Consider the following 6,473-nt stretch of genomic DNA (forward strand, 5'->3'; position numbering starts at 1 on the left):
TTGCTGTCTTGCAACATGTAAGAGCAAAGCTGTCTACTACCAAAAATATTATAATTGCATGTGCAGTTCAACATAATATTACTTTGATTTCTGGACTTCCACTGGACATAGAAGACATGCATTAAGAAGTAATACGGCTTTAGTTAGTTAGGTAACTACTATGTTCCATACATTACTTTAAGTGGTGAACGATTCATGTCATTATATTTCAATAAAACAGTGGTTCTATATTATTTCTTTATTAAAGCCTTTTCATTCATTCTTAAATTATGTTGCCTTAAATTGTCTAATTTTTACTTCATTGGGGTCTTTAATAAGGAAGCTTACCTCAATATGTATGATAATTCACCTGTGAGGTAATATGAAGAAAACCAAAGGAAAGAAATATAGATTTATTTTTTCTAAATGTGCAAAAATTAAGAAAATAAAAATTATTTTTTCTATACAGGACTCTGCATTTCATTAATATCACAGCTTATATTATAGATATACATAAAAAAAATCTGAACTGCCATACTTTGTACAATATTTGCACAAAATAGAAATGCGGAGACAAATTTTCTCTTAAATTAAATTATATATGAATGCATAAAAATTAATAAACTAAAAATCTCCTATATCCATTAATTTGCATATAACAACTTGTATTATAAATCTACCCCCCCCCCCAAAAAAAAAGAACTTTAATCTATAGCACAGTAAAAGGAATTGCAATTATTGAAAATCACAGCATACCTGTATATCATAAAAAAAAAAAAAATCTTAGCTGCCATACTTAAGACAGCAATTGTAAACAATGGCAAAATAAAGAAATGTAGATTTATTTCCTTTAAATAAAATTATTTTAAGGTGTAAGACATAAGAAAATAAATTTATAATCTAGATGCCACTTTACGATACATCACAGTACCCCTGTATATAGTAAAATCATAAACATTGCATATGACTGTATGTTATTACTCAACCATCATTCATAAGTTTTAGCCATGGCATCATATGCAGTTGATGCTTTCCTTAAACATGTATCTAACAATTCAAAAGATTTATTAATTTTTTCAAGCGTCTTTTCAATCACTCTAATTACAGTTTCACTTTATCTTTCTTTGAGTGTATGTGCTGATATTATGGCCTTCACTTTCAGTTCCTCCTCATGTTCTCTTTTCATTGTGTACAATTTATATTTGTGGAACTCCCCTTGTCTTTTCTCACAATGACTGGTGAGGCAGGAACAGAGGGTGAAATTAGAAGTCGAAAAACAGAAGTAGATGGTGCAGAAGACACAGTTGATAGCCCTGGTGTTGGAACAGGCAAAACAAGAGGATCATGGGAGTGAGGAAGTTCAGGTACACTTGCAGAAGTCTTCCGCATGACACGAGCAATGGGTGGCGATTTCTTCGGAAGCTAATGATAGTTTTTCTGGAGGACCACCACCCGCTCTCCTATATCTCTGGTTTTAGTTCTGAAAGAAACAGAAGAATATAAATGCTTTATACAGTACTAGGCTACAGTCATATCTGCATTAAAATTTACTATGATATGCTGGTAAAAATGACTCGTGCTTCTGATAAGTTTTTGGAGGTGACCCTTCAGAAACTGAGGATAGACCTGTTTGAAGCTATCTTGCCAGAATAATTTGGCTTGCTAAGTGTGTATTGCCAGGCAACTAATGGAAAGTACACTAACTCTGCGGAATAATATCTGTTTCATATAGATTTATATGCTGTATAGCTTGGTTCTAGGATAATTGCCCCCCAATGCCAGTGAATAGCTGGCACAAAACATGGAAATAATCTAACTTTAACTTAAAATAACCTATCCTTACCTAACTTAACCTATTTTAACCTAACCTATTTTTAACTTAACCTAACTTTATTTTAACCTAACCTAACTTTAACTCACATGACTCCTCACATGACCCATCACTTAAATACTGTAATCCTACTCAATTTAGTAGTAACCTAATGGCAAAAATCCTTATTTTTAAATACTAAACTTAGAAATAAGCATATACTTACTCCTTTTTATGTTGGAGCTCCTCTTGAGGTGCTTGGCTGTAAGAGGGAGTTGATCTTGGTTGCTGGCGTTTAATGAGGCAGTAATTTCATCCTAGGCCTTTCTTTTGCTGTCATTTATTGTGTTACAGTACTAGTAGACCTGTCCTCGACGACTGGCCTTTGCTCGATAAGGCGCAAAAGTGCTATGTGCAGGGTTACTGACAGGGCTGCAGAACGTTCTCTCCTCTCCATGTTTGATAACACCTGCACAAACATTGTTGCCAAGTACACAGATGAAAAAATTGTCTGTAATTTGTTTAGAACAGATACTAAAGTTCAATTTGAAAAAAAAGAAGATATTTTTCAATATATTATTGTGCCGGTATAAAATAACGACTAAATATCTCTCTAAACCGTCTTTCTAATTATGTGAAATATGTAGGTTATGTATCTAAGCTACTGTGCCGAGTAGCAACCCTGTACATAAGCTACTGTGCCGAGTAGCATTTATATATATAATCACGTGGCAACACTGCACGTTTTATGTGGCAACATTGCCCCGAGGCTGCCATATGGCAAGGCAGCCCCAGTCTGACTGTGTGAGCCGTGCATGGCACACGCAAGTCACCACTTGTATTTCTCTCATCCACAATAAATGGACTCAGTGTTACTCAGTGTTTCCCTAGCCATCACTGCATTCTTCAGGGCACACTAGTAACTTTCATGGCGCAGTGTCTAGGATCTGTGGACTTACAAAGTGTGTGAACTATGCCGAGACAGTTACGTCTGCCGGTGATGCGCGTCGACTCATAGTGTGTTGTGTTGTGTTGCGCTGTTTCGCCGCGATGTGCAGTGTTGCGCCGTCACAGTGCGTTTTAGTGACGGTGGCAGTGCTAGTGTCAGTGTATTAGTGTGTGTCTAGAGCTGAAAGTTGAGCATTGGCCTGTTTTTTGTGGTACCCACGGAGCACGCAGGCGCACATCCTTCTCGTGCGACACCCGGGGGACACTGACGGTCTTGCCGGACCACGCTCCCTCCGCTCTCTCAGACACACACACGCACGCACGCACTCACTCACGGACAGAACAGTGGACCTGGACCATATGCGTGATTTTTGCGCTGTTTATGTCATATACTGTATATGTGGTTCGAGCTGTTGAGGCGCCACTTTATATATTAAACAGTGCAGTCCACGCACACACAAAGATGGGAGGTAAGAAGGGACAACGTCAAGATGGGAGACACGACTCCCCACCACCTTCCCCTCCACCGGGCGCAGACTCTCATCCTCCACCTCCAATGACAGACATCGCCACAATACTGAAGTGGATGGACGACCGGGACGAGCGACGTAGAGAAATGGAACTTCAGAGGGAGGAGACACGAAGAGAGGAGGAAAAGTTGCGTTTTGAGGCACTATTGGCGACCCTGGCGCTAACCCACCCTCCCTCACTCGCAGGTAACACGCTTCAAGGCGCCAGTACACTCCCTCCTCCACCACACCAGCGTCCTCCAGGTACTCTTGCTACCCCAACAGCTCCCAAGGCATCTGTTCAACCCCCACCCGCCCTCTCACCAGACGTCACGTTTCAGCTTTTTCGTGAGTGGAGGCGGCGTTGGACAGATTACTCCACGATGGTGGACCTTGACAGCATGCCTCCAAACAAACAGCTCATCCAACTGCGGATGTGTTTGTCGCTGGAGACCCAGAGAGTTTTGGAGCACACGTTGCAAGTGCCTCCCGATTCTACCTCTTCAGTGATGGATGTGCTCGACCTTTTACAGGAGCATGTTAAGGGTCGGAACAATGAGGCTTTGCGTCGCCGTGCCTTCACCAGCTGCAAGCAGGCGGAGAACGAATCCTTTGACGACTTTTTTGTACGCTTGAAGAGTTTGTCAGAGGAGATCGACGTCTGCAAGGCGCACAGCCGGGAATGTGAGGAAGCCTGGATCAAGCACGGGATCTTGGCAGGTGTCAGGCAGGAAGAGTTGGTGCAGCGACTCATCCCCCTGGACGCTTCCTCCACACTCCAGGTGGTAGTGACTGAATGTCGGTCATACGAGGCCACCAAGTCCGCCACCTCTGCCTTACGGGCCCCACCTGCTGTGAGAGCTATCTCACAATACAAGAAGGATAAGAAGGCGGCCAACAACGCGAAGGCTGCCACACGTTCTTCCACGCCTCCGCCTAGTGCTTCCTGTGGCAGCTGTGGAAAGCAGCACAGCCCCAAGACTTGCCCGGCCGCCGACGCACTGTGTCGTGGATGTGACCGTAAGGTCCACTGGTCTAACACAGACAGGTGCCCTGCACGAGGCCACAAGTGTCAGGCCTGCAGTCGCTATGGACACTACGACAAATGCTGCCGCCAACCCAAGCCCAAAAGCCCGAGACGAGGAGGACAGCAGCGCACTTCCCTCGGGGTGGTTCGCACGCAGCCTCCTCCAGATGGCCCACGCAGCCCCAAGCAGCAGCGGAGTCACATCAGGAGGGTGGAATCGACCACACGCCCCAGGGCTACCCCTTCCCCTACTATCCGCGTCGCCGTCACACACGGTGATGTGTCCTGGTTACATCGAGGTGATACCGGACACCGGCGCCGATGCTACGGTGATTGGGCTGAAGCACCTCCAGAAACTGGGCCTCACCAAACGTGACCTGGGACCACCGCCGCAGCTGCTGTACTACAATGCGGACGGTTCCCAGATGCCGGACGCTGTGGGCTCCTTTCAAGCTACACCCTTGTTGTCGTGGGAGCACTGCAAGGAGTTAGGCGTGGTGCCCAGAGACTTTCCTGAGCAGATCCCAGCTGCTCGGTACACCGCCAGCAGGGTGCGTGAGTCGACGAGCGACGCGCCTGGCGCTGCCACACGGAGCTGCCCAGAACCCGCGTCCACTCCCACCCACACAGGACGCTCCCCTGCCCAGATCCTGTATGGTCACCCTCTCCGCTCTTGCGTTTCTACACACGCCAAGGCCTTTGCGAAGGACTGGCAGACCAAAGCCGAGAGCTGTGACCGCCGCGCCGCTTCACGTGCCCAGGACGCCAAGGCTCGGTATGACGGCCGTGCCCGCCCTCTTCAGCCAGTGGAGATTGGTGCCCTTGTCCGCGTCCAGGACCCGACGACGACAAGTTGGGACAAGGTGGGCATAGTGATGGGCGTCGGCCGGTCGCGGGACTACAAGGTCAGGATGCCGAGCGGCCGTGTCTGGTGGAGGAACCGCCGCTTCCTCCGGCCAGTCCCACCCCCTGCTGCTGGCCCCCTGACCGAGGACGAGTCACCTACACCTCACGAGGATCCGCCCCACAGTGCACCTCAACGCTCGGAGCGACTTAGGACTAAGAAGTCCGCTCAAGACAAAGACTATGAGCGTGAGGGGGGAGGGAGATGTAGGTTATGTATCTAAGCTACTGTGCCGAGTAGCAACCCTGTACATAAGCTACTGTGCCGAGTAGCATTTATATATATAATCACGTGGCAACACTGCACGTGTTATGTGGCAACATTGCCCCGAGGCTGCCATATGGCAAGGCGCCTCAGTCTGACTGTGTGAGCCGTGCATGGCACACGCAAGTCACCACTTGTATTTCTCTCATCCACAATAAACGGACTCAGTGTTACTCAGTGTTTCCCTAGCCATCACTGCATTCTTCAGGGCACACTAGTAACTTTCAAAATAATGCATTTGGCAGGCGCGCGTGGGAAACGTTTGTGCTGCCATACGAAACGAAGTGTTGTGTTTACACACCCTATATTCCTAGTTAAAGGCTCATGTAAGTGACTAGCAATATGGTACTGAGCGTCGGGTGGTTGCATCCCGACACACGATGCATCGTGATGATGATGGTGATCGTCATTATCGTCGTAATGACTAGGAATACGGCCCTTGGACACTTGGGCCGAGTTGGAGTGAATCTCTTTTCTCTTTAAATTCAAATTCAATATTGACAATTACATCAAAAGGAGCTGGTTAACATGCTAACTAGCCGCCTAGTCTTACCAAGAGTTCTTTAACATTCTATTAATCATAAATCATACATGTATACAACAAATAGATGTGTATAATTCTCTGTTAATTTAGTGACTTGAAATATATTGTGTTGAGGGAGACCTTATATAAAATTATTAAGTCATTATTATTATTAAACAAGAGTGACAAAGTTTACACAGTTTAAAATAATTAATAATATTATATAGTAATTATATCATTGTCAGATGGTTTAAATAATAAATATAAGTTAAAACTATTGCCTGGTGTAAACCCTGACTGAGCGTCGGTCCGCCATGAGGTAAACAACAACAGCTGCCTGAGGGAAATGTTTTGTGGCAGGGAGGCAGACCTTGTTGGTGACTTGGCCCGGTTATCTAGGCCCGGTGATCTAGGCCCGGTGATCTAGGCCCGGTGAACTAGGCCCGCTGATCTAGGCCCGGTGAACTAGGCCCGGTGATCTAGGCCCGATGATCTAGGCACAGTGAACT

The 6,473-nt window shown here is 45.9% G+C and overlaps 1 long non-coding RNA gene across 1 annotated transcript; it reads right to left on the bottom strand.

Moving 5' to 3' along the window:
* Window positions 1-379: 379 nt before the first annotated feature.
* On the bottom strand, window positions 380-2,252 carry LOC121858872. Its single transcript, XR_006087538.1, has 2 exons — window positions 2,016-2,252; window positions 380-1,459 (listed from the first exon to the last, which is right to left on the bottom strand). It is a non-coding gene; the product is annotated as an uncharacterized LOC121858872 (long non-coding RNA).
* Window positions 2,253-6,473: the final 4,221 nt, after the last annotated feature.

Source organism: Homarus americanus, unplaced genomic scaffold (genome assembly GCF_018991925.1).
Source record: "Homarus americanus isolate GMGI-L3 unplaced genomic scaffold, GMGI_Hamer_2.0 scaffold12208, whole genome shotgun sequence".
NCBI lineage: Eukaryota > Metazoa > Arthropoda > Malacostraca > Decapoda > Nephropidae > Homarus > Homarus americanus.